We start from the raw sequence: 28000 nt of genomic DNA on the forward strand, positions 1-28000 counted from the left end.
CCCCAAAGCCAACTGGTTTTTGCTTTTCATTCTGTGGGTGGGAAAGCTTGTGAGAAGGTATTAACAGCTCTGCATCCCCGTGGAGCGATTTCTTCTCTGAACTTTCCTGGATGCGAGGAGGAAATTCTCCCCCAAATCAACGGCATGTTTTCAGGCCTTTGTTGTTGTTGTTGTTGTTGGTTATTTTGTCAGGCAGATCCACATCAGGAAATCTGAGCACCTGGAGAATGTTCAAGAGCAGACTGAGCTTCAGGTCTCAGCTTGGACTCAACAGATATTAATAACAACTACAAATCTTTCATCAGCACCGCTCTCCCACATGTTAGTAATACCTGAAATATTGTTTATTACTCAGGGACCGGTGCTCTGGTTGTTCTGCTCCGTGGTACATATCAGGATAAGTGATTCCAGCCAGTCCCAGCAGCTTTCCCCTCTGCTTTGTGCTCTGGTTCCTAGGCGGAGTTGCTGCCAGGGGTGCTGCAGCCACCAGCCCGGGCTGTGCCTGTCAGGGTGCGGCTCCCGAGCCCTCCACTGCGGTGGGAGCTGCAGAGCAGCAGCTCACAGTTGCAGTTATTAGCAGCAGGCGTGTTAGCCACAAAATGAGAGGGTTACGGGCCAGCCAGAGGGTCCCTGGGGAACAGCCGACGGACCACGCGCTGCTGAGGGAGCCCGACCTCCGCCGAGTCATCCCGCTTTCATGTCCATAATTACGGGCTGCTCACAGGCACTCGCTGGGATCCCACCTCTTCCCGCTGCATCCAAGAGGAAGAGCTGCACTTCAAAGCCCTTCTCTCTCCTCCTGTGCTGTGGAGTGTGTTTTGAGGAAGGTTTATGTTTCGCTGGCTCACAGGAGTGACCGGTCACTCCTACGGAACAGGCAACTCCTTCCCAGAGACAGAGGGCAGTTGAGTCTCTATCTGACCTTGGAAGGAAGGCTGACTGTCATAAAGAGATGGAGAAACTATGAGGATAAATACCCTCTTGGGGTGGAGAGGCATTGAGGAATCTTCTGTGTTAAGATTTACCCAAGCCTCCTTTCCCTAAGCCAGATGGTTTGTTGTCACCCTCTGAAACCCCCAGAGATGTCCACTAAGAGCTTTATGGGCTTCACTGTCCGAGGGTTTGGGTCGGTGTAGTAATTCCTGCAGCAGTTCCACAGTCTGGGGGAACACGTGCTCCAAACACAACAGGGACCACATAAAATAGCCCGTGGTTTTTAATCAAATTGTATTTTATACTAATACCACAGTTTCTTCTTTCGAGAAAAGATTGGTGACCAAAACTTTTAACTGCATTTCCAAATCAGGTTTGTTGAAATGGGGTTGAGGGAGAGCCCTGGCCAACGTTCAGTTTAAAGTTCAATTCAGCGCTGATGGTTTATGGCTGATAATGAATTTAGCAAGCTACTAGTTAGGCTTTGATGCTAATTATTTTAAGTATCATAGGTTCTGATTCACAAGGCAGTAATCACAGGTCGTTATTACTGACATTATTAGGTTAAGTTAAAAATTAGCTTTTAGGCTTAGAGCACCATGTCCTAATGCCTCTGAAATGGAACACCTGTGTGATGCCCTAGTGGACAATTGAGGGAAATTAGGCTCCTTAATTAAATGAGCTACAGCCCTGCATTGTTTGTTGTTACACTGATGAAAAATGGTATTTGCACCTTGAGACAGCAATTTTCGATGGCTGAAATGGGACACTGGTCAGAAAAAACAAGCCCAGGCTTTGCAAAACGGTGGTGACTTTGCTTTGAGACATTTGGGTGCCCCACACGCTTCCACGAGTAAGTTGAGCCAAGAGTGATTTTGTTGGCTGAACTGAAAGGGCTAAAACGGGATGAGCAGAGCCACATCCGTGTAAAGGCTTTGTGTTTTAGGTGAACACACAGAGCAATCCAAAGCTTTTCTGATGCAGCTTTGATGACAGGACACAGAAAAGCCGTGGGACCCTCTAGGTATAAAATCCAGCCAAAAGTATCTGCAGTGTGTGGGATTTCGATCCTTTGGCATCTCACAAAGAATGGACAGATATTTAATTCCAAGGGGGAAGGAAGTATGATGTCCTCATCTCCAAATGTAAAGTTTCTTTACAAGGAACTATGGAAAGCTTAGATAATTCCCCCAACAGCCTTGGCTGGAATAGGGCACAGATTCCAGCCTCTGATCCTGACCTGTGGCCATAAGATCATCTTCTTTCTCTTGATCATAATGGAAACCCAGCAGCTGCTCGTGGTGCTGTGCAGGAAGGCAGGACAGGGCACTGCAGCACGGGGATGGATTAGGATTTTGAGGGGCAGCACCTGGCATGTGGGGGCCAGGGAAAAGCAAATGCCAGTCACCACATCCCAAAGGGAGCTCACTCCTCCCAGCTGACACCTGAACATGGGCTGTTCCACACAGGGGACGGGCTCTGGCTAGTGGGACAGGGCAGCAGTGCTCCTAATTCACCTCTTGCCTTTCAGTTTGGCCTTTTTGGGTTTTCCTGGGTTCATTCTTGGTGGGCCTTTCCTTCTGTTTTTTTTTTTTCAGACGCTGCAGCCCCTCCTGCCAGACAAAATGAGCCTGGTTCTGCAGCACATCTTTTGGTACATGCCCGTTATATCTATTCTTCTCCTCCACCTGCCCAAAATAGGGCAGGGGTTGGCTTTCTTTTGGGGATGAGCCTAAAAAAATAAGTGAAAATGGAGTCTCCCTCTTCTAAAAATTGTGTCCAGCTGAAATGCTATCTTGCATCACCAATATGCACCTAAAGTCACAAAACCAATCTGGATAGTTCTGATAAATCTCTTAAAGATAACCAGGACAGAAAAAACCAGGACTATTCAGTTGAAATTGTAACAGGTCAATACACAAGAACACATAGAGAATCTGAAACCCCAGGACTGCAAAATAAAGACTCACAGTTTGCATTTTGTGTCTGGAAATAATGGCAGATCCCAGTTTATTCAGTTCTGAAAAGGAAAATAATGAGTGGATCCAGGCTTTTAACTATGAGTCTTAGAGCACTTCAATGTGCTAAGCATGCAATCTCTTTTTCTTTTCCTTATCTTTTTCTATTTCTTTTTCCTCTTTCTTTCTTTTTCTTTCTTTTTCTTTTTTTTCTTTTTCTTTTTCTTTTTCTTTTTCTTTTTCTTTTTCTTTTTCTTTTTCTTTTTCTTTTTCTTTTTCTTTTTCTTTTTCTTTTTCTTTTTCTTTTTCTTTTTCTTTTTCTTTTTCTTTTTCTTTTCTTTTTCTTTTTCTTTTTCTTTTCCTTTTCCTTTTCCTTTTCCTTTTTCTTTTTCTTCTTTCTTTTTCTTTTTCCTTTCTTTCTTTTTCTTTTTCCTTTCTTTTTTTTCCTTTCTTTTTTTTTCTTTTTCTTTTTCTATTTTTCTTTTCCTTATCTTTTTCTTTTTCTTTTGCTTTTTTTTTCTTTTGCTTTTTCTTCTTTTTCTTATTCTTTTTTTTCCTTATTCTTTTTTTTTCTTAGTCTTTTTCCTTTTTTCTTTTGAGAGAGAGATATTGGGAACTCAGCCCTGAGAAATGGCTCTTTGACTCTCCTTCCATTACTTTTGCTTCTGGGCTAAGCCGAAGTAATTAATTGGTTGCCAGTGGTGTAGCTGGGTACAAACAGAATTCACTCCATCACCCAGGAATTGTGGGTGGTGGGAAGTTCTGGCTGATGGGGCTGTGGATTAAGAGTGTTGGTGCTGGAGGATAGGGTGTTCCTGAGAAGAGAGAGCCCTTGACTCAGGAATTTGCTCCTCACAAAGGTATGCCAAAGCCCCGAGGCCTCCTGCATCTGGGGTGTGATGTAAGACACAGCTCTTTGTTGAGAGCTTTTCTCCTGACATCCTTGCAAGCCAGGCAGATGTGTGGATATCTCCTGGTAGTTACTCCTGGAAGGAAACATTACTGGATATCCTAAGGGGTAAACAGTGCTCAGAGCTGAATTCAGAAGTGTTGTCTCTGGTTACTCCAGTCCTTTATGCACCGCTAACTATTTTTAGGGCTAAGTGCTCATGTCTGTTAAGCAGTGGCCAGTTTTCAGTGTGGACTCCCAGACCTGCAGAGATGTCCTCTTTAAAATCCAGAGGAGTGAGGAATTTGCCAAGACTTTGGGTTTCACTCCAGACCCAAAGCTCAGATCACACTCGATGAAGGAGCTGCCACAGGGAATGGATGGTTTGGAAGAGCACACAACAAGCAATGACTGACGCAGGGCTCCATCCACAGCCCTGCCCTAAAGGCCAACTCCTGGCCAGGAGGCATCCCCTGTCAGCTCCTTGAAGAGATGAAAGTGGATCCAGGTGGTGGCCTCTCCTGACAATTCCCAGCAGCCGTGAGCTGTCAGGACAAGGTGAGCACACCCTGCACACCCCCGTGCCTCTGTGGGTGTCCCTCATCCTTGCTCTCCTCCTCCAATGGGAAAAGCTTCTTCTGCTCTGCACAGGCATCTCCTGGTGTTTGTTATCAGGCATGGAGGTGGTTGTTTCTTGTGTAGCTTCCTTGGTGAGTGACAGAGCTCCTTTGTGATGAGGGAGATAACAAAGCCACGGGATAAAATTGTGCTCCAGCAGCTACTGTTGTGTACATAATAATAGAGATTTTAAATATTTATTCCTAGACTTTTTAAGAATCTTTCTTTCTCTTGTCTTTTGAAAATGCTGAAATTTTCATCATTCAACCTGGAATTTTACCTAGAAGTAGTTTAGTTTCTAACAGGTTGTTTGAAGGGATAAGGTCTTTAGTCCAAGATGGAATTGAGGGAGGAGAGGAAAAGAAGGGATAGAGACAGATGAACAGACACAAGCAGATGGATTCACCCTTACTTATCCCATATTTCTGTGTGTACCAGTCCTAGACACTCTTGGTTATGTGGGGATTCAGGGTCCAAACAATGACCCTGCTTGGCTGAGATCAGTGACTTGCCCTTGGGTTTCTACCTCTCCCAGGCAAATTCCGTGTTTTGAGGGAAGAGGGGCTCCTTGCTCTCTCCAAATTAACAGCACAACTAATGTTGCATGCTCAGAAATCCTCCTGGCTGGAGTTCTGATTTTCTACCTAATGCCATTTATTATCCACCTTTCCCTTCCACTTTAAGCAGGGTAGGATCAAGGCACCAGGAGCAGAGATCTGTCATTACACAGGCCAGGAATTCTGTATTCTGACCTCAGATTCTCATTCAATTTGGGGGTTGAGTGGAATTCATCTGAGGCCAGGTGGTTTTGTATGTCAAACCCAGAAAACAATTCTGTTTCATGGGACGTGGATGTATAACAATCCCTGTGGCCTTGCCCCTCAGAGGCCGGGCTCCACCTCAGAGCTTCAGCTGCCCTTTCTCTGGACTTGAGTTCAGCTTCAATTCTTGTAACAAACACACAGTCCAGCCCATGCTTCTGCCTTTCAGGTTCTACCAAGAGCACTTGCAGCAACTCTGCCAGTTAATATTAAAATCTACTTACAGCCAATAAAACACTAATGATCTGTACTTCAAGGGCACCTTTGATGTGATGATCTCAAAGCAAATCAATTAAGGGTTATCCCACACCCATGCTATGGATGGAAACATCAAATGCATGGGGAAACGAAGCCTAAGTTCACTGGCCAACTGGATGATGCTGGTTCTGAGGTCCCAGGCTGCACTCGGGGGTGATGGAGGTGTGAAGGATCCAAGCTATTTCTGGTGTTATGGCATCCTCAGCAAACAGTCTTTATTGCTATGGTGACTCCAGTTAAATATTTCATGTTAAATTTCCCAGATAGAAAAAAACCCCAAGCCAACCTCTCCTGAAATTTGTCCCTGAGCAAAGTCAACTCTATGTGCAGGTTGCAAGCAGGAGTCTCCATGTGCAGTCACAAATCTGACATAAATCAAAAGGTGTTTGCAGCACTCAGCTGGAATCAGGTTAAGGAGGGGGCTGTGCATTACTCACTATATTTTGGCAGGGTGTCCTCGTTTATTAGGCCACGTTCAGCCTCTGCACACAGGTCCCTCTCTGGGAGGCTGGGACTGATCCCACCAGCAGGGAGAGGTGGGAGTCCAGCCTGGAGGCACTGCCCTGCCCCAGCCCAGTGCTGGTGGGACTTGGCCCATAGCTCATTAGGAAAATACAGGTTACAGTCAGCTTTGGCTCTGGGCTCTCCACATTGCAGTAATTTTTTGGCTGAGGAGGCACATCAGCCATGTCTGGTTAGATCGAGTGCTCTTGTCCTCTTCTGCATCCCTGAGTGGTTCCATGCAGAGGGATGGGCCACCAAAGGAGGAGGGTGAGAGCCGGGGCTGCGAGTGTACAAGGTCAGCACCAGATTTTTGGTGCTGCACATGTAAACTGCAGGATTAAGCGAGGAAAAGCTGTCCCTCCCACGTCATGCTTTGTCCTGAGCACTGGTGGTACTGGGACTTACACCCCAAAGCATATTTGGAAGCATTTAAACCCACAGCTGTGACAGGGGAAGGGGGAAGTGGCTTCTCTTCAACCGCCCCGAGGCGAGGATTTGCTTTCTGCAAATTGCCATAGGATGTGATGCTTCTTTAAAGCCCACACCGCCTTAAACACGTGTCTCTTTCTAAGGGATGGATTTCCCTCCAAGTTGACACTTAGCCTTTCTGGCAGGGCTGTAAAACATAGGCAGCTTAATGGAAACAGTCCCTAAAGCTGAGGAGATTCCCCAATTTGTCCAGTTGGGCAAACATCTGCGTGTGACCAGAGGCTTGTGTGTTAATCTCACCCTCTTGCAGTATTGGGTTATTCTTTCATGTGAGTCATAGTTTGTATCTATACAAAGAGAAGCTTTAAACTGCCTCAAGTGTGGTATTTTTCCAGTACTTTAGCACTAATTAATCATTAAAGTGCCAAGATCAAAGGGTGGGGAACTACAATGTTGGTATGTTCTTATGATCACATTGTGGCCAGTTCCTCTCATAAATCCTGGTATTTTGAGTTTCAAATCAAATCTCCCATGGAAAACGATTTGGCAACAAGATGGTGGGCTGCTTTTCTTTGCACCTTCCAAAAGTAAAGGGAGCTTTGACTCCACGAGGAATGCAGGGTCAGCCCCACGATAAAAAGACCAGCTATTATTTTGAACAAGTTGGCATCCAAAAATGCCAGTGATTTAGGCATGGACTTAAAAACCCAACCTCATGGAGTGAGAGACAGCAGTCCCTGTCCTGAAGATGTGGTAGCTCAGCCAGACAAGCAGCAAACTGGCAGGAGGCTGGAGCCTATTTCAAGAGTAACTCAAGGCAGTTAAGGGTGTAAACCTCACTTGGAGCCAGTAAGACTTACTATTTAAGTGCTTAAGTTACTTCTGAAAGTGAAGCTTTTAAAGTAATGCTGCTGCTTTTGAAAAAAATGCAGCCTAAGGCCATGACTTCAGTGAAGCATTAACCTCAGTCTTAAATGGCTGTGGCTGCTCTCTTCTCACCTGAAAGGCCAGCGCTGGCATTTGATGTTGCTTTCAACTGCAGGCAGAGAGCTGGGCACGGCAGAGGCGTGGGCTGGTGCTGGGCTGTGCCTCTGCCTGCTCTGATACCCTGCACCCTTCCCCAGAGCCACGGCCGGGGTCCTGACACTGCCCTGACTGCAGGAACCATAAACTCACCTTCCCTTGCTGCTGGGGTTAACTCCTATCAAATCTGCAGTGCCTGAATGCTTGGGACCTAAAAACAGGGCTCTCATGCCTATGGATTATTAAATGGAGAGAGAGGAGCATACGGAACGCAAACAGGTCCTGCTGCTGGTGACACCCATGGATGGAAACACGGGAGTCTGGATGCTCTGGAGGAAAGGGACAGGGATTGGTTTGGTTTTTTTGGGAATGAGCAGACTGTAGGGCTTAGTCTTTTGTGCCCAGAGTAGGTGAGACCTGCCCTGGGGAGCAGCAAGCAGGAGGTGAGGCTGGGATTGAAGGAGAACCACAAACCAGCGGGCACAAGTAATGAAGCATCTGTAAAATTAGCAGCTGATAACGGCTGCCCTAGAAACAGATGGAATGGAGCAATAGTATTTCCAAAAAATCTTCCCCCCCGCCCCCCATAATATGGGGTGTTTGAAAAGGCCACTATTTATCCTTAAAAAAAAAAATTCCTTTTTGCTCCCCTTCTTTCTCTTGTGGGATGCCTGGGACTTGACAGTGTGGGCTGTTGTCCAGCATTTGTCCTCATCTACATTTTGATATCTTGCTTTTTCCCCTTACCTTCTGCTTAGCTGACTACTACCTCTAAAAGACATGCATATAATCTATAAAACATTTGTGTTTCCCAGTAGTTTTAATTTCTATTTTCAGGAGATTCGGAAGACTACAGCAAAGAAATTTAAATTACAATGACCATAAATGCTTTGGGCTGCCAGGGCCACCTAAATAATTGTGATAGGCAAGGGACATCAGAGCTTTAGTTTTGTAACCCAGTGGTGGCAACAGATCAAAAGTAAAGACAAAAAGAGGGAACAAACACCCTGAGAACACTGGTACCAGTCAGGGATGCAGCTCCGGCTGTTGCAGGAGCAAAGGTGCTGAGCAAAATAAAATGTGGAGGGTCTTGTGTACCTGTGCAGTTTATCCATGGGTTAAAAAAAATTCTGTAGGAAGAGTGATTGGTGTGGAGCCGGAGCAGCACTTTTCTGTGTAAGACAGACCAAGCCATTCCCTGCTGGGAATTGTAACCACTTGGTTGTCATGTCTGTGTGCAAAAAGCAGCACACCCAGCAAAGAGATAAAGGCTCAGAGGGAGCTGAGCTTTCTCACAGCGTGTAGCTCTGCCCTGCTGGCTTACCTGGCTCTGCTGTAGCCGAGCAAGTCCATGTGGGCAGGTGTTGGGAAGGATTTCCAGCCGTGTGTGCCACACTCATGGAGTGACTGGAGCAGCACCAGCCAAGCACGTGCCAAAACCAAGGCTTGGTGGATGCGCTGAGGCACAGCAAAGAGCAACACCAGCACTCAGGTTTATCCCTTTGCCTCCCCTCCAAACCCACCAGGCCACGTGTGCCTGTGTGTGCACACCCCAAGGACTGCAGTGACTCCGGGAAGGAGGAGGACAAGGTGCAGCCCCACTGCCCCTCTCCTTTAGGTGAGCTGCACCACCCAGTGTAATTCATACGCTAATCCTGTTTGATGATCCAGAAAGAATGTTTCAAGAATGTTTCATCCCTCGGTAATTTTGTTAACCTCTCCTGGCAACAAAAAAAGGGCAGTTAATGAAGTGGTGTTTTCAAAGAGCATAAAACCTAGAGAGCATTTCTTTCCTTTGGGAAGGGCTCGGAGGCGGATCGAGGACTTCTCCACATGGCTCCGCACTTCATCTGGGGCTTGAAAAACAAACCAACCTCGTGGGATACTAATTCAGTCCTTGGTTTCTTTCTTGTATCAAATGCTGCCAACTGTGCCTTAAATTTGGGCCAGATGCACGATGGTTTTATGATGTGATACTGTGAGGAAGTCTGGGTTGAATCTAACAGAGGCTCTGCTAATGGGGCTGCTCCTTCAGGGTAGCGGTGCGGTGCTGGCATGGGATGCTCCAGCCATTCCCTGTGCCTCCGTGGGAATATGTCTTCAGCAGGAGCTAATGGTTGGGTTTACCGGGGTGGATGAGGTTACTGGGGCTGACTGGGGCTGGTAGTGTGGTGAGAGAACATTTTCTGATGTGCTGGGGTTTGGGGGAGCCTTCCATGTCACCCTTATTTGAGCAGAAAATGTCGGGTTTTGTTCAGGTTCGTTCCTGAATTAATTGTGTGCTGCAGGAACTACATTCATGCATTGCCAGGGCAGATCCTGCTCCTTGACCAAATGGACAAAACTGGCAAAGACAAATCATGTTCATCCTGAGGTCTCCTCGCCCACCACAGCAGGGCACAGCTGGGCTCAGAAGCAGCACAGCTCACAAGCACAGCTCAGTGCAATCCAAACCTAATCACAAGACTGTCCTGTTCCTTTCGGATCTTGTCACATCCCAAAAGCTTTGTGGAGGATCAACCAAATCTCCTGTGTTTTCATTTGCTAAGCTCAGTCAAGTGATACAAAACCCAGAGCACTTTTTCTGCCAATCTGAATTTGCAGCGATTAAATCGTGCTGTTGTAGGGGGTTCATTTTCATGGACAGATATGAATAACTATCAGTTACTATGCTTAGGAATCATAAGGAATATTTGGTAGTCTTTACAGCTACTTAGCTAACAGAAATTGCCGTAATTCCTTCGAATTCCTTTGTTGTAACTAAGCATTGTCTCTTTTTTGTTCTCTTTCCTAATCATCTGATCACTGTCTTCACATTGTGGTGTAACTTTCTCCTCTTTACACAGCATTTATTTCCCAGAGAAAGCCCTAAGTACTTGTTCTTAAACCTGCCTGCTGAGTTCCTGACACTCCAAAACTTCCTGAGGCTATGGCACGCTCCTTGTTACTGTGCAGGAGGTTGGGGCTGTGAGTGAGCAAGGCCAACTCAGTATCAGGCTGTTGAACTATGTGTGCTTTATATAATAAATAAATACATTATTTGTTTATTATAAATTTAAAATGCAAATTACTGGGCTTTGTGCAGGACTAAATGACTGCATTCTATGGCTAGTGTGAGGCAGGGTGGCAAATTATGATGCCAACAGTTTGATGTAGTGAGGACAAACCACTCCAGTGGAACACAGAGCTTGCCCATTTTTTTCTGTGATTGGTTAATATAAATAACTCGAGAAGTTCTCTACGGAAGAAAGAAGCACAGCAATTTCACTAAATTTACCAAGTTTACTAAAAATTAAGGGAAATACAGTCAAATATCTTCAGGTAGTAGCATAAGCCCAGCAACTTGTGATTCAGGACAGAATTACATTCCAAGTGTGATGCAAGAACTCTTCATAAGGCAATTACATTTCTGCCCAAGATACTTCCTGTGAAAAAATACTTTTACAGCAGAAACATTTTAAAATATTACAAATATTACAATTTCCCCCCTATTTTTTTATCTGTCTTGAGAGTCTGTTAGCTGAGCAGCCCCGGCACCGATGGGCTCACAGGGGTGTCAGCTACTGCTGTGTTCCTGTGCCTGAGCTGGGAACAGAGACCATTATCCACATCTCATGGCTTCTTTCCATTTGCTTTGTCCTGGAATCCCCGTCCAAGGAGGCCACCAGTGACAGGCAGCTCCTCCCTGTGAGTCTGACACCAACCCCTCCCTTTCCTTGGGGAGCAGAGTGGGTTTGGTGGGACGAGGCCGTGGCTGTACCAGCGGGGTCTCACCTGAAGCTCTGCCCACACAAACGTTTGTGCTGTAGCAGAGCTGAGATACTACAGGGCTCCTTCCCAAAGTGGAAGCGGGGTAGGAAGACATGGAGAGGGTGTATTATCATTTCCCTGACCACTGCAGGTGCAAAGAATTTGGTAACAATATTTGCTCTGGAGCCAAATTGCTCTCAGACTCCCTCCGATGTTTATTCAGTTGAAGGGAATTACCCAGTTCTTCGGCTGCACAACAGTCACCAGGGAAGAATTTCCAGACGCGGTATTTTTCTTTCTTTTATTTTATTCCCTTCTGAAACATGTGTCTAGACAAGTGACAAATGGTTTGGTTGCATAGTTGAAAAGTACCTGAATGTTTCCTCCCTCAGTCCACCCCCTGAATGCACTCGACCTGCCTCAGCTCCTGCAGATTGGGCCGAGAGCCTCCAGAGAACAACCTGTCCTGTGAGCTTTTTATCTCCTCCTGGTGTTAAGGAGTTCAAAGACCTTCCAACCCCACAGCTTTTGCAAAATACTTTGCTCTTTGGGTTTCTGTCTGAAAGCAAGAAACATAAAGAAGCATGAAAAAATAAAACTAAAAAATAATATAAAACCAATACACAGATATCCCCCCAAACCCTGCAAACCTTAACATAACAGAACAGTGTTCTTAGTTCAAATTAAAAATGCAAAAAAGTGGCTTCTAGCAGTTTAATAAGAGGAGAAATGTTTGAATCCACATTTAAGCTCATTTAGACCAGGAGCTTACTGCCAGTAGCCTCTTGTCCTGATGCCTGTGGCATGGAACACAGCAGACATTCCACAGTCCCATGGAATGGGCCACACAGGACATTTGACTAGTACGGCCCATGGTCATGATCAGAGGCTGTTTGCTGAGCTGAATGGATGCAGGTGGACAAATCCACTGGATTCCACTGGACAAAGAAGTCTATGGCAGGGCTGATGGCAACATTTTTAGGACATGGATCAACATTTTCCTCTCTAAAGTAACAACAGAGTCAGGGCTATTTACTGGAAACAGATAACTAAGATAAGTGAAGGCCTTTTAGATTGTCTGTCCACCCATTTTATTACATTTTGTCCAACCAGTGATGCAGCTGGTCCCACCCTCCAGGCAATGGATAACCAAGTGCTTTGGTAAAGTTTGTCCCATTTATACTATGTCATAATTTTAAAAAATATTTCTGGATGTGGTTTTTTTCTTTAGTAAGTCATCTAGGAACACACTCCAGCACTGCTCTCGGGTTTTGTTCCAAGGTGGAGGTAGGAAGGGAGTGGGAGCAATTTGGTTCAAAATGCAGAGCTTTGGTGTGGCTCTGGTCTCTCCACCACTCCACTGGCTCAGTGCTGACACACAGTAAATACCTGAGCTGAGCCAAAGTGCCTTACTCAGTGTGGGAGCGGAGGTTCACTGCAATAAATTAGGTAGGAATAGGGAAAACCACTGGTTTCTGCTATCCAGCAGCTCATTTTTGTTCTTATTCTTCAGTTAGCAATCTATAAAAAAAATTATTGCAAAACTTGACTCTTCTCTCCGGAGTCAGTAACATCCTCTGTGCCAGGTGGTGCAATAACTCAAAATAGGGCAGACACGGGAGAGAGTTAGATGGGGTTAGGAAGCAAATTCCAAACCTCCATCTCCACTGCAGCTGGTTCCTTACTGCTAAAGGCTGAGTAAGGAGAAACCCAATATTGCAGCTCTGCAGTAACACTGGAAGATTGTAATTTCCATTCCATTCGAATTTTAACATGAAAAAAAGTATTTCTTTGGCTTGATAAATTCCACACATCCTTTCCACCTGTTTCCACTTTAATGCAAAAATAGAAACACTCTAGTTCATATCTCGTTTCCAAGTTGGCACAAGTCCCTGGTTGGTTGGTAGTTCTATAACTTAGAGTATGGTGCCTTATTTTGCTACTTTTTTCTTTCCTCCCTAATGTACTGAACGCTGAGAGCCGGTTCTTCAGCTGGTGTCAAGTGGTGAAGTCCTGGCTCTTCTGGAGAAGAGACCCCATGGCTTCTGAAAATTATGCAACATTGGGTAACGTTACTAAGAAATATAAAAATCATGTCTCTGCCCAATAAATGAATGCTTAGACCAAGATAATGCAGGTAACCACAAAGACCTCTCCAAAATATCTGTCCTTAGTTCAGTGTTACGGATCCAAGGGAAGCCGCTGAGCTGCCCCGGCTTAAGGAGCTGCTTCATACACAGCTTGTCGACATGGAGAAAGGGTTTTTTTAAAACTGTGGGTTATGTCAAGAATAAAAGACTTTAGTGAATAATCCTAAATAAGGAGCAAGCATTTAAACAAAGAGCCACTGTGGAATTTACAGACAAATGCATGAATTGGCCCCTTGTAAAATGGACAGCATTTTACTCCAGGGTGCAGCGACCACTTCCAGCCTTTTGAATTTCCACAAAGTTTTAGAAGCTAAGTGCTAAAGAAGATAAAAAAGAGAGATGCTAATCAGTGATGGGATTGCATCTGCCCTGAGAGTTTTGATAGGTTTAGGCTGGACATCAGGAGGAATTTCATGGAAAGCGCTGTTAAACACCAGAACGGACTGCCCAGGGAGGTGGTGGAGTCCCCGTCCCTGGAGGTGTTCAAGAAATGACTGGAGATACACTTAATGCCATGCTCTAGTTGACAAGAGTCAAAGGTTGGACCTGCTGATCTCAGAGGTCTTTTCCAACCTAAATGGTTCTGTGACAGGATGTAAGCATTAGCCCACCTTCAGTACACCTGGACTGGCTTCAGCCCTCAGATCACTGTCCAGCTCATGAAAGGCAGGCACAGCAGCAGAATGGATCTGCTGGGAAAATACAGCTGGCCAGCTTGGAATTCCTTTGCACCTCCATCACGTCCCATCCAGACACATTAGACCTTCCTTTCTGTGCATAGAAATAACAGCTCCAAGCATGGCAGTGTGCTGGTGTCACACGTGCAGTTCCTACTGCAGTGCAGGAACACTGCTGGCTTTTATACTTTGGTGTCAATGAGAAGGAAAAAAAGTAAAGAAGAACTAGTGCTGCCTTAGCTCTTTGGCAGAAGAGCAATAATTTCAATGCACAACCCCCACCCCGCCATGCTCTGCTGGGTTACAGGCGATGGTGCTGCTTGCAGTGAAACACCCCAGCTGGGTGGGACTGCAAGGAAATGTTCTCTCCTGCACTTCTGTTTGCAACAGGGGTGACAGGATTTCAGATTACAAGCACCCGAGTGATCATCATCCAAATTATTTGTCCACACACGGTGTAGCACGGGAAAAGAAAAACCACCCAAGAAAACTGTGTTGTAACTTCAAATATGTATACATTTCCATGCTTGCAACTCTCCAATGATTCCCACTGATTATCTCAACATATGTTTTATTTTTCTCTAAAAAGAAAAAAAAAAAAATCAACACATTTTTGTGACACGTTAGATTGGCTAAAATAACACATATAATCCTGCTCTGACTAAATTTAATGCCCCCATTCCCACTGACTGAACTGATTCAGCATTAGAGCCCCAGTGAGGGAAAGTCCACACGACGTGTAGAAGCGTAGGACTGTAAATGCACTCTGCCCTGGGGACACACTGATCTCTTCTGGTACAGAAATAATATTTTTCCATGACCTGGACGTACACAGATGGTCCAGTCCTGCACAGCACAGGCAAAGCTCCCACTGAATTAAGAAGAGAAAAAAACAGGTTGAAGATTTGCGATTGCAATTGAGGTCAGTGCAGCAGGATCAGTGTGGTTGGGAAATCTGTAGATGTTGCAGTTTTTCTTTGGAAAAAGTTGTGGTCCAAACATGCTGCTCAGGAAGTGTATAATTCCACCAGCAAAGCTTGGCTCCCCTTCCAATTAAGATCTCTACAAGCACCGGGCTCTCATGTTTGTGACACAGTTTTCTGCAGTGGATTATCTGCACGTCCAGCAAACAGGTTTTCCAGGTGCAAAGTGGTGCATGGAACAACACCCAGAGGGGTAACGCTCAGAAACTCATGATAACTTCATGTGGCAGGTCCTGCACCACAACAGAGCCAGGGGAGACCTGAGTCACAGCGCTCAGGGATGCTTCCCAAACACAGGGCTTTCCAGGATGAGGCACAAGTGGAGTGCCAGGTTAAGTTTATCACAGGCTTGGCCCTTCCTGCCATTCCACAGGGACACCTGACTGACGGGGGAGTGAGAACGATCCAGGACAGCAGAGAAATGGTGGTGTTTTGTGAAACAAGGAAATGGCTTGCCAATGCTAACTGCCCCTTGGGATCTCACACTGCTGTGAGGGCTCAGCCTCCGGGACCTGTACCATGGTGTGGCAAAGAGAAAATCTCTTCAGCTGGCAAGTGCAAACAGACCATTCCAGAGGAACTGAGGTCATGGTGTAACTGTGAATTCCCCAAGAGGAGGGCAGCTGGGAGCAGCAGCAGGTATTGCCCAGCCACACCAAGCCAATTCGAGATGCTGAGGTCTCTTGCAATAGGGCATTAAGGACAGATTCTGTGGGGTTTTGTTGATGAACTACAGGAATTCATTACAGAAGGTGTGCAGCTCACCTGTAAACAGAAGTGATTCTGTACCTGGCAACCCAAGGCACTGTTACAGCCAAGTCTTTCCTACCAACCTGAGGTCCCTGTGTTTCATGGTCTGCATGGATTACGGAGAAACCATGACCAGCAGGGACAGACTGATAGTTATTAAAAATAATAAGCCGACAAATGACATATCCCTGGCTGTGGAATGAAATACTTGACACACCAGATGGGCCCTCTTATCGCTGATTTCTCCAGCTTACCCACTCAATACTGATAATGTGCTCAGAGGAGTCTGTAGAGTCGTGCCAATAAACACAAATGCCTAAAAACTGTCTGCAACGAGGCTTCGTGATAAGAGGTGAGAGAAGAAAGTTGTGCCTGAAGTTACAAGGAGTTAAAAGCTGTCTTTTTGATGGTGGATATGAAGCTCTGAAGGTTCACTACCATGGGTCCCCTCAAGGCCTTGGGGGTGGGGTCTGCCACACATCTTTGTGTGAGAGAGAAGGTTTTGCGTGTTACTTAGAACTGAGTTGCTGAAATACTCATTTGATAGTGTTCATATTAATGAACATTCCAGTAAAAAGGATGAATACTGAGATGAGAAATTTTGCAGACGATGCAAATGTGGCCACAAAGCACTGCAGTAAAATGGCTGATGCAGTGCAGTGTCAACAGAGGCAGAGCACGTGCAGAGAACTCACCCTCGCTGTACCTCAACACAGACAAGCCCTAAAAATAACACTTAGCAAAGAGAGCTGGGAGGCCTCTGCAAATATCATTTAAAGTCCATCAGAAGAGGCGACTATCACGTTAGGAATGAGTTGGCAAAGAGACAGGAACAAATCAGAAAACATCATTACAGCACTGCTCAGTGAAACTGCAGCTCCATGGTAGTGTGTTTCCTGGCCATCAAACTCCAAAAGAGCTGAGCTGAACTGGAAAGCACAGGAAGGAAAGCATTCAGGACGAGGAGAGATGGGCAACAGCTTCAACAAAGATGGAAAAACAAGCAGATGAGGAGCCTTCAAGGTGGAAAGGGCTGACAGAAGCAGGAGGTTCAGTAAAGACCTCTCAGATCATGACTGACATAGAAAAAATCAAATAGGAACTGGCTGTTCACTGCTTCTACTAAAGAATTAGAGGGGACCTGGTGGTGCTGTCACACAAGGAGGTTTAAACCAACAGAAGGAAGTACTTTTTCATACAAAGCATAATTAAATTGTGGAACTCATTGCCACAGGATGTTGCGGAGGCCAAAAGTTATAAATGGCTTGAGAAAGGGATCAAAAACATTTGAGGAGGATAGATCCATGGGTGGCTGTTAAAACACACTGGTCTGGAGGCAGCCTCTGCTTTGGGAAGTCCATAAACCGCGGATTGCCTGGAGCGAGGAGGGTACAGCAGGGGAGGGAATGCTGAGCCTCCTCCAGGAGTTTCCTCCTCCTGCATCGCCTCCTGGCTATGCTGGGAGATGGGATACTGGGAGATGGGATACTGGGAGACGGGATACTGGCCCATGTGGCCTTTTGGTGTGACACCGCTCAGGTCCCACCTCTGCTGTCTCTTCTTATCTTAATTAAAATAAAATCCAACAAAAACACAGCTTAAAACAGGAGAGGGGGAAGAAACCACCCCAGCCCTCCACACACTGTTAGTAGTCAGCCTGGTAGTTGTTTTATTTTCTTTAGAGTGGACTTTGTGTTGCAAGTGGCAGGAAGCCATGAACCACAAAAATAAAATAATTCTAACCCTAGTGCTAAGTAAGGAAAACAAAGATGGCTCAGCAATTAGCAGCATTATATATGTTAGTACTAAGTAACAACAGATGTCAGGACTTGAGCCCTTTGCATTCCTCGCAATCCTTGGGAAACCAAAGCCTTTTGACGTCGCTATACATTATTGCAGTTATTTTGGGTCTGAGGGAGCAGCAAAGGCTCTGGGAGTGTTGAAATATGTAGGTTGCTGGGGCTGGCTGGGTCTTACCTGTGCCTGCCTCCCCGTCCTGCGTCCCTGCGCTGACTGAACAGGCCGGCGTGCGCTGTAAAACCCTGCTCTGTAAAACCCGGCTCTGCAAAGACATGCGCTGGCCATGAGTCATTAGCAAGCATGCGAAGCTAATTGGCAAAATACTCATAAAAGATTTTGAAGGTGGGTTAATTACAATTCATTACACTGTAAACTGTCCCCAGGCTATTGTTAAAAAATGCAGGAGTTTCAAGGTCCAGTATTTTATGATTCATTTTGCCATGCAGTGAAAAACAGACTCTAAATCAAACTACATTCATTATAGTTAAGACCACAAAATCTTTATTGGTTTTCCCAACATTCCCTCCTTGTTATATGAATTCATATGGACTGCACATTTCTAACAATTGGCAAGAAGGCATGAAATAAAATTTATTATATTTTCTTACCTTCTACTCAGTTGCAGCCTTAAAAACTGCCCCTTCTAGTTGCTTTACCTCCTCCCACCTTAGTTTGAGCTGATAGGATGGGAAATTGAAAATAAACAGAGAGATGACTGGGAACAACTTTGCCATGCTGAAGATTTGGCTGTCTGATGAACCTGGATGATGCCTGTGCACACAGGAACTCCAACTCCAAAGGGACACTGGTAATGGAATAGAAACAAAGAGTTTATCCCTTAAGTACAATAGATAATTTTTAAAAATTCAGAATGGACACATTTTTACTGTTCACTTGTATTTCAAGATGAAGGCTCTTGTTTCTAAGCCCAGGATGCACCTTCAGAGATCTGCTCAGGCAAAGGTACCACTTTACTCACAAGAGTGATACTTGTGATGCTTTTCAGGACAGGGACCTTTCTCTCCTCACAGTCAAATTCTCCAGTTTATAAAAGAAGATAACAGAGCCTTTGACTGTCTTTGCTTATGCCAGGACTGTCAAAGACTTATATTTTCTGAAAGGTCTGTGGGAGGGAGGCATTACTAGCCAGTAGCTTGGTATAATTCTCAATACTGCTGTGTTGAGAAAAATTTAATAGAGGACCCAGCTGTGACCTCTGTGGGAGCAAAGCCAAGCCCTGCTCATCAGTGCTACCTTTGTACCCTTCTCCCAGGGTGCTCCTTATCTCCTTGTGCTGGCTGGCACTTGGGCTCTCCTTTGAGGCTTCAATGGTGCCATTCAGCCAGGCTTTTTGTCCACCCCAAAATGCTGAGCTCTGTTCGCCTCTGCAAACTCAGTGGACTTTCTCCTGGTTGGCCCAGCCTGTGTCTGACTGCACCCAGTCCTCTCATACATGTCTAAGAGAACTGAGGGTGGCATTTCCAGCTCAGCTGAGCTAATTTTGGGGTTAAATAGGTTGGCTCTAAATACACCATAATTGCAAAGTGAATGATGGAAGTAGCCAGGGACTCTCCCCTATGAAAAACTTTGATGGCATGGATGGATTTGGTTCCTTCACTTAATATTTTACTTTTTGATTTTTTTGAGGTGGTGGGGAGAAGAAATCTCTCACTCAGGCAATCACTGAATTACTGGTCTTAGTTTTTTCTTATTGAAACCTCTACATCTCTCAGTGAAAGTGGACATTTTTGGAGGCAAAAATTTTCATTCAATTGAAAAATGCCTTCTCCATTACAAAAGAATATTAATAGCAAAACCCAACCCAAACCCTTCCAGCTTGGAACTGGTCACGTGGGAATGTCTGTTCTGGTGAGACTGAGCAATGGATTTATTGAAGTGTGTGATGTTTTTGTTTGCATTAGCACAGTGTGAAGTGATAAATACCTTGGATTGGTTCTGTCATCTGAGCTTTTCTCTGGGAAACTGGATTTTTTTACATGACAGTGCCAGAACTGCCATATTTACTGAGACCAAGACTGTGTCTAGCTTGACAGGCTGATCCCTCCCAAATGATGTGACTGGAAGCTGTGACATCAGGAATGAAGTTCGAGGGGTCACTTGTGCCATATGATTTACAAGGGGGGCATTTTCCTACCTGGACATCCACTGTATGAGATGTGCCTCTGGCTTCCCCTCCTTGCTCCCCCAATTGCACTGATGGGGACCAAGAACTGGGCAAATCCCAGTAGGAATCCATAGCCCAGTGGCCAGAGCTCGGCTGGGTTTTCCTTTGCTGTTTGGGAGTGAAGATCTTGGAAATCAGAGTTCAGTGACAGTGATATTTATGGGTACTCTGACTAATCTCTGCGCCTGGGACCTAACAACTATATCCAAAAACATTAGCAAATACTTCTTTTGTCTTGTTTTGTTTGGGTAAGAATTATAACTGCTCCTGTTGCCATCTCACCTGGAACAAGCACATGAAGCAACTTCATCAGCTTCACTTTGTGACATTTAGCAACGTCAGTGCTGTTATTGCACAGTGACTGAAATGGAAACAAAGGAGGAAAAAAATGAGTGACCAAAATTTTCCAAACTCTCACAAAATATTTGTTCCTAGTGGTGGAGATATTTTGCAAGTGGCAGGTGTCAGTATCGAGTACTGAATTCTTCACTGTCCCTTCGGTCTCGTTATAAACACAGTATTTGTTTTTAAACTAGACTGACCTTTTTCATCACTCCTTTTTAGGGTCATTCCTCTGTAAGGCACACAGATGCTGAATTTGGACAGGACTTCTTAGCCACAATATAATATATAATATAGGATATAATATATAATATATAATATATGAAGCTCCAAAATTTCAGAGACTCCATTAAGAATATTGTGCAAAAATTGGGATTTTTGCCATTGGCTTGATGGGCTCTAAAATTATACCCTTGCTGCTCCTTGGAATTCATCTTTGATTTGGAAATCATCTTGACAAGTGCTGTGATCCATTGCTCTCCAAGGAGATTCCTGCTACTTCATCGTTTCAATGAGGCTGTAAATAACAGAAGAGCCTTACTCATCAAGTGCTCCTCCGGTCCCAGCTCAACTCAGAGTAGTCAGGAATGGGCAACAGCAAAATGTTAATCAAATTCCTTCAAATCTCAAAAGAAATGTTGAGTAGAGTTTCTCCAGGACTGCAGAAAACTCTCCATGGGAAACTGTCAACATTTCTATTTAACATATTGTGTCAACATTTGGCATCTGTGAATCAGCTGGTGAAGTGTTTGGAAAAACCAGGAAAAGACAATGTTTTGGATGTTAGGAATATATAGCTATGTGAGTTAATACACATGAAATGTATCCATCTTTCTATCTAAAACAGACACACTACCTATATATAAAGTTTTCCTCGCCAACTATGCATGTGTGCGTATGTGATATTTATATACAACAGGAAAATGTTCAGCCAGCTCCAGCTTTGAGCCACCTTGAGAGCAGATTTGTTTTTTGCTTGGCTGTTTAACAAGGCCCATTTTGACCAGTGGCCTCTCGTAGCCAGGAGCTGGACACCCCAAAAGCCACTCTGGGACATTCGGGGTTGGCCACTACTGTTGGTGCTTCCAGAGTCACTGCCATTGCTAAAGGCCTCTGGACACCTCCAGGCAGGTGTTTAGGGAAAAAGCTTTTTCCCCCTGGCAATCTGGGACAAAAATCCCATTGCCTTCAGAGATCCTGGATTTCACTCCCAGTCCTTGGAAGACTTTTACAGATGAAGGCAACCTGGAGCCCTAAAATGAATTCAGGTGCCCTGTGTGACCTGGACAAGGTGCTCCTTGCCTTCACTTCCCATCTGGAAGATGGAGTGGTAGCACTCGATTTGCTCCTCATGTTTCTTTAAAAGGTGAACTCCTCCAGGCAGGGCAATCCCTCACAACCTGTCGGTGCAATGTCTACTGGAAGGCCCTTGTCTCAGCTCAACCTCTCGTACTACACGAAGGCAAACAGTAGGACTTGGCAGGCTGCAGATTTCCAGCTAGAAATCTAACACCAAATAGTTCTCATTCTCTCCTACTATTGGCACTTGGCCCCATTCATGATGATTTTGGTTTGGTTTGGTGTTTTTTATTTAAGAAGGTACAAGACCAAATCCTGAGGGCCCTCTCTCTACCTCTGATTCCCATGACAGTTTGCATTACGCTCACGGTCTGCCCCAGAAGTGTCCCAGGGTTCCCCCTTTGGATTTTAAAACAGCAGAAAGCAAGACAGCACGACCTCTCTCTGGTCCTGGAGCTGCAGCTGTAATCAGAAGTTGTGTGATGAAGTTCAGCTGGAAGAGCAAAGGAGAGGAGAAAAAAACAAAACACAAACCAAAACAAGGGAATGCCATCAAAGTCTTTCAAAGTCAGAAATTCATTTTACCTTTGTCAATGGCTGTGGTTTTCAAGGATAAAGATCAAAGTGCTGACCGTGGGCAGAGCTATGACAAAGCTGAGATCAGTCTGTTGAACCCTAACATTAGTGCTACAGTTAGACTGTGTCTAGACGAGCTCAGGTTTGGCAAACACGGCAGCGGAGCGCTTGCATCAGAGCTGCAGCAAGCAGAGTGAGGCATCCAAATTGCAGAGGGGAGGGAGCAATCAGACTCCAGCAGAGTAAAACTGGAAAAAAGGATGTTTAGGAAAAAAAATCCAACCTCATAAAAAACCCACTCCCAGAAAGACAGCTGAGAAGATCCATCCCTCCCTCCTCACTCCTGTTTTTTGTATTGTGATTAATGTACACAGAAAACTGAGATAACTGGGGGAAAGTAATGCCAAATTCTTATCAATACAGATGAGCTGGCTCCATATTCCTCCAGCCCTTTCATGTGGAAATGAGACTGCATCTGATGAGGCCAAGCCCATGTTTGAAATAGCTCAGCTGGGATGTGCTCCTGGTGAGGGTTCAGGTGCCTGTGCAGAGAATCCCTCCAGCTGGACCCTTCCTGAGGGCAGAGAGAGCCTTCAGCTTCCTGCCTTTCCCTCTTCCTCCTGGGGAGGACAGAAAATAAATACACGCTGGGCCTGAGCTGCCCTGTGCAAGGGGCAAGGTGGGTTTGGCTGCTGAGGGGCCCTGGCCTGCAGGGTCCCCACCTCTCCCTACATTCTCTTGCATGGACCATTAAAAATATGGGTACAGGGATGAACTCTAAGAAACTGTGTGCTGCTGGACAGCCCCCAGCACCAGAGCATCTCAAAGCTCCCCAGAGCCTTCAAAGCAACTCTTTCTCATCACAGCTCCACTGGCTTCCTTCAGGCAGGGCAAGTTCAAAAGAAGCTGCAGACTGAAGTGGGCAAACATGATTCCCAGTGGATGATGACAAAGGGTTTCAGCTGTGCTTCACTTAGGGGAATGAGCTGCCCATTGTCAGGTATATGGTGGAGGACTTGCTGGAAACAATTAGCCAAGGGACTGGTCATACACTATTCTCAGCTCTGCTCCTGACTCACCTGCATGGCCTCAGGGGATTTACTTGCATATTTGTGCCTCAATTTACCCTTGGTAATGGCAGAGATAGTAACAGTCTCATGGAGTGGTGTGAGAATTAGTTAATTAATATTTGGAAAGCACTTTGTGCCTTGACGTCTTTGTGCCTTTGTTTACCCATCAGGAATATCAGAGATAATAACTGTCTCATGGAGAGGTACAAGGATTAATTAATTATTTGAAAAGCAGTTTGAGATCCTTGGATGAAAGATCCTGTGTGAGTAAAACATATCATTAAAAACATCTCCCAGTCCTCTGTGAAGTTAAAATAAAGCTGGAGCTTCTTAGTCATTCAAATAATTAAACCATAAATACTGTTTATTTTAATCTTCCCTTTAAAAAAATAATCTAATCTAGGCAGTGATACCGGCCAAAGAATGAAAAATGTTTCAAATTCAGGAGACCTATCAATTTGAAGAGCTTGATTCTTAATTGCTTTTTGATGTCTATCAATGGAAAGTGAGAGCAGTTGTATTTACAAGTGCCTGCAAAAGCACGGGGCAGCTGGGAGGACGCCCACAGCTCCTCTGCAGGGTTTCAGCCTGCACATTCTCATGGACACAGCAGCTGTAGCTGCACAGGGTTTCTCACACTACCCTATTTGACTTGCTAACCAACAGGGAGGTGCAGAATAGCCCATCTTACAGGCATGCCAAGGCCAGCTTCCCCCAAAAACAGGGGTGCATTGAAGCAGGGCTGAAAGAGCAACTTCTCCTCCCTGGAATGGTGGCAAAAGGACAATTTGACCAGGCAAAGGCACCGGTCACCAGCAGAAGAATTGATGGGAGTCTCTATTTAAGATCATCTTTTATTCAGAGGGGTACATGCCAAATATGGGAAGCCTCACTTCTCTGGGGACTTAGTGTATATTGGGGCATAAAATATATGCTGTTGGCCCATGTATCTTTCTTTCTCTCTAGTTTTTGTTTTACAAGGTCCATATGTGAAGCAGAGACTTGCAGAATCAAGGTCTCAGTTTTTAACTGAAAGGGGGCTCTTTTAAGGTACGACTGCTGCTGGGAACCTGCTGTGCTGGTCACCCCAACCACCACCTTCCCCCTTGTCTCAGCCTTTTCATGGCCTCCCACTCCTCTCTGGCCTGGAAGATTGTGCAGCCACGGCCAAGTAGCCTGTGTGAGAATGTGGGGTGGAAGAAAGGATGTAATTGCCTTCCCGAGTTCCAGTGCTTTCATTAGTTAAATGTCCTCCTGCCTTTCCATGCTAGTCCAGCTTCTACTGAATTTTCATCAGACCAGAAGAGGCCTTTAGGGCCATTTGAAAGTAACCATCAGATAAAAGCGATTGTCATCCTCCTTATGCAGCAGGCAAGGAAGCAGACACAGGGAGACTGGTCACACAGGAAGGAGAGGAGGGACCTGGTGACTCAGAGCTTTGATTCCCAGCTGGGAGCTTGAGACGCCACTCCAGCCAAGCATAAAAGCACATGGTTATCTCTCCACTAATGAATAATCCCATTGATTTAAGTCATAAACTTCAGCATCCAGGCCTTAACCATCTGTCTATGCTCACCAAGAGCAGATAAACAGGAGTACAGGTCTGGATGGACACAAGATACTCCTCTGGACATAAAGGAATAGCAGCAAATTGGTAGTTTCCCTGGTTTCTAAGAGAAGCAGCAATGGGGATGGAAAGGTGGCTTGGTCCTTAAGATGAGGGGTCACTCAGGGATGATGGAACTCCTGTGCCCTCCCCCAGCAGCTCTCTCCATGCTGGATGTGAGTGGGCTCAGCCACCTCCCTCAGGATCATCCCATCGGATGCACGTGTGGGGCTGCTTAGCTGGCTGCAGACACTGACCCTTGGCAGTGATTCTCCAGAGCACAATGCCCAGCCGATGTGATCCCTGTCTCCAGGCTTTGCTGAAGGGGATCCAGGTTTCCTTGGGAGGTGAATGGGGCATTTGCATATATGACTACACCCAGTGTTCTCTCTCAACTGGGATTTACTGAGTTCTTTATCCCTTTGCTCACACTGAATTAGGAAATGACCTGGTTGTGAAGCAGAGACTTCCTTCAAAACTGTGAAACCCAGTTCAGGGTACGGGTCACTCCCCCATGGCTGCTTCTAACCTGACCTCTCTAGCACAGAGCTAAGACATCAAGGGAAATGAGAAGGAAGCCACATTCCTGTTTTACTGATGGGAGAGCAAGTGAAGCACCTAAATGATATATGGTGTGCCTTCCAGATGGCTGGAGAATTGATGCCTTCTATTATGCAAAGTAACAGTTCCACAGACAGAGTAGAGGGGACTGGAGACACCAGAGCATTTGGGAAGCACAGATGACTAAGAAGTGTGTTTGGTGACACAGGATTTTATTTGAATGTCTGTTGTTCAACCTCTCCCCAGAAGGAAAGGGTATCAGCTCAGGGAGGGAGCAGAAAGGTTGTGAACTCAACTGGAATTAGGTAATTCTGTTAGCAATTTATAAGGGCAGGGTTTAGGTTTTGCAGACTGGGACAGGAGGTGGTGGCTTAAAAAAATGTTCAATAAACCTGGGTAAAGCCCATTTTACTTCTCACGAGAAGCTCTCGGTTTGGTCCTTTGCAGCTGCGGCCGCTGCCTCGTGATCTCTCAGCTGGAGATGTGTGAGCTAAAGGGACCCGATCCCCATTGCCTAATATGTCCAAATATTCTTCCTGGTCTGCATCCATCTGCTGCCTCATGTCATTCTGGCATGTCGACATGGAAACTGAAGGTGTGAAAGGAAAGCTCCTTCTGCTGCCTTTAGCTCCCGACAGTTCCGATATGGGGGCAATGCTGCCCCGGCACCGTGTGAGGCTCAGCTGTGCTGGAGCACTGCTGCACCACATTGCTGGGGCTGGCGCTTCCAGGGGGGCTCCAGGGCATAAAAATAGGCCAGGCTTCCCTTAGGGCTTCTTGATAACTGAAATTCAACTGATTAAGTCTCGGATTAGGAAGGGTGGCCCTTGTTCTCACTCAGAGCTGTGGGTATCAGCTCCTGGGCTGGTTTCTGAACCAGCTCCCTCGGGCAGAAAGTAGTTCTTTAAGAATCAGTGGCCAATACTGAATCCAACTCATCCACTTGCACTTGGTTGCAGATTTCCCTAGCAAAGGTGCTGGAGCTTATAATTTGTATTTAATTTTCCTCTCTTTCATTTTTCCCTAGGAATGCAAGGGAGAACAAAACCAGGAAAGGACAGAAGGGATGGAGGAGCCCTGCTCCAGCCTGGCACACTGCTCAGGGACTTGGCAGTCTGACTCCTGCTCCAAGCCCTTCCTTCAGACTGCTGCCTGACCTCAGGTAAACTGCACCATTGCTCAAATACAGTTACATACACCATTCTTTCTACAGCATTTACAGACCAACAGGTGGGAGGCATCCCCCTGGAGCCAGGCACTTGTAATACTCTTTACTAAGGTATCTACTCCCAAATTCAAGGCATGGAAAAACCAAGGGTTTCATAACAAAGTGTGGAAAAACCCCAATAAATATTGGCTCCAACGCTCCCTTTCAGGCCACACCCCAAGAGCAAGTGAGACTATAATGGACAAATCCTCCTCTGGCAGTGGGCCAGAGCCGGAGCACCCTTTGCCCAGTCCCAACCTACTTCCCACCATGCAAAATCACTGCGGGAACAGGCTGGCACGGCCCAGACAATCCATGGAACTGCACCTTTGCTCATGACAGCAACACCAGCCAACTCGCAGCGTCTCAGTGTCTGGCCAAAGCGGGTGGCAGACGGCTGTCTGAAGCTGGGACCTGGGAAAATGGGGATAACATCAGGAAAAAACAAAAACATCTTACGTACCTACTGCTCCCATCTCATCCCACTCTGGGGAGATGCCTCCTTGCCGTGCTCTGAGTCAGCTCCTGGTCTTGTGGTCCTTCAGCTCTCCGTGGAGCTGCTCCGTGCTCGCAGGCTTGGGGCTCTTGGCACGTCCCGTCCCACCTGCTGTGTGTGAGGACTTTGCAGCCAGCGCTGGGAACCAGTGGCTTGGCTATTTCCACCCTGTTTCGGCTGGTTTGGCCCACCTGTGTGTGTGTGAACACAGCAGCAACCTCCCCCGTGGGTCAGCAGGTCAGGATGGAGCAACAGCACCTACTGGGAGTATTCTCTGGCTCCTTTGAAAAATCTCCCCAGATTTCCATTGGATCTTAGGTTACCACAAAGTATCTGCCTGGATCTGGGCTTTGATTCTCCACTCTGTAGCTTTATCCCAGGCTGGCTGGGGCAGTGCCTTTCCCTCAGAGACCACAACTGACAGCTCTCCTCTCAGGGAGAGGGAGGGATGGGGCAGTGGTTGCGTTTTGAGGGTGGGGAGAGGGAAAGGCTGTTTGAGGCCACTGTTTGCATGGGGCAGCTGCAGGAGTAGCAAGGATGATCAGCAATCATCTTCTTTCTCCTTCCCTGGGTGGCTAACTCCATCTGGGGGACCCCACTGCTGGCTCTTGCACTACCTCCCTCCCCAGATCCCACATTCCTGGCTCTCCCTACGCCGCTGTGCCACCCCAGCTCTCCACCAACCCCTCTACTGCTCCCCAGGCGAGTCCCTTCAGCTGTGGTGTGGCAAAATTCAGTTTTGTCCACGTGGATGAGAAGTGTGGGCTCTTCATACAAATACTGTCCTGCCTGCAGGGAGCAGGGTGGGAGCTACACCACACTGGGGCCTCTCATTTCCTGCCAAGGCGTGTTTGCAAGGCACTCATGGGGAGCACCAGGCAGCTCAGGGACAGTGAAGGGCAGGGCCAGCCCCCCAGTGAGGGAAAAGTGGGTTAGATCAACAGTTACCCAGGTTTCCAGCAGCTGTGGGGCTGGCCAGGGGACACTGAGGTAGGCTTGTCATTGTGTATGGATGGCTCACCTCCTCAGCAGCTCTAAGGCACACGGGTGGCCGAGCTCCTCCAGGACAGGCGTCATCTGCCCCACCGGCTCTGCTGCTGCAAGTGGCTTCATCT

At 46.2% G+C, this 28000-nt stretch overlaps 1 long non-coding RNA gene across 6 annotated transcripts; it reads right to left on the reverse strand.

Annotated features, from left to right (window-relative positions):
- Positions 1-10699: 10699 nt before the first annotated feature.
- LOC116783796 lies at positions 10700-28000 on the reverse strand. Of its 6 annotated transcripts, none has more exons than XR_004355845.1 (5): positions 26853-28000; positions 20011-21862; positions 18152-18348; positions 17721-17805; positions 10700-11742 (listed from the first exon to the last, which is right to left on the reverse strand). It is a non-coding gene; the product is annotated as an uncharacterized LOC116783796 (long non-coding RNA). The 6 variants fall into 6 exon arrangements; XR_004355842.1 differs by having other exon boundaries at positions 20011-20089; positions 20482-28000; XR_004355843.1 differs by having other exon boundaries at positions 20011-26996; positions 27907-27996.

The sequence above is a fragment of the Chiroxiphia lanceolata genome, chromosome 3 (genome assembly GCF_009829145.1).
Source record: "Chiroxiphia lanceolata isolate bChiLan1 chromosome 3, bChiLan1.pri, whole genome shotgun sequence".
In the NCBI taxonomy this organism is placed as follows: domain Eukaryota; kingdom Metazoa; phylum Chordata; class Aves; order Passeriformes; family Pipridae; genus Chiroxiphia; species Chiroxiphia lanceolata.